Below are 480 nucleotides of genomic sequence, written 5' to 3' on the forward strand. Positions count from 1 at the left end.
GATAGGAAACAACTCCTGTATATCAATTGATAAGGTGAGAAGACATGGGGGGCTCAAAATACAGCATTCAAATACTGCTCTGTGCATACATGCGGGTACAAGGCAAGCGATCAGGACATCTGAGCTGAGGAGGTGACACTTGCAGAAGTATCTGAAGATTCTGATTTGAAAATCAACATGTTAATTACCAATCTGCACGTCTGAGTGATAGTATTTAGTTTTCTCCTGTAGGGGAATGTTAAGAGGGTAGCGATTTTAACAGCAGACAGATCAATATTCAAGGGCAGCCACCTGAAGTGTTACTCCAGCTTTCTAAATGCCATACTTAGATACAAGAGAGCACTATCTTGTTATCTGTCAAATATCTGTACTGATTATAGAATTACCTACTTTTGTGGCGCTTTCTGTACTGTTTCTTAACAGCTAAAGGTCATATGTTGGCAGAGCATACCCTATTGAGAATAATTTTTAATTATGTTA

The sequence above is a fragment of the Charadrius vociferus genome, unplaced genomic scaffold, assembly GCF_000708025.1.
Source record: "Charadrius vociferus isolate BGI_N301 unplaced genomic scaffold, ASM70802v2 scaffold21, whole genome shotgun sequence".
NCBI lineage: Eukaryota > Metazoa > Chordata > Aves > Charadriiformes > Charadriidae > Charadrius > Charadrius vociferus.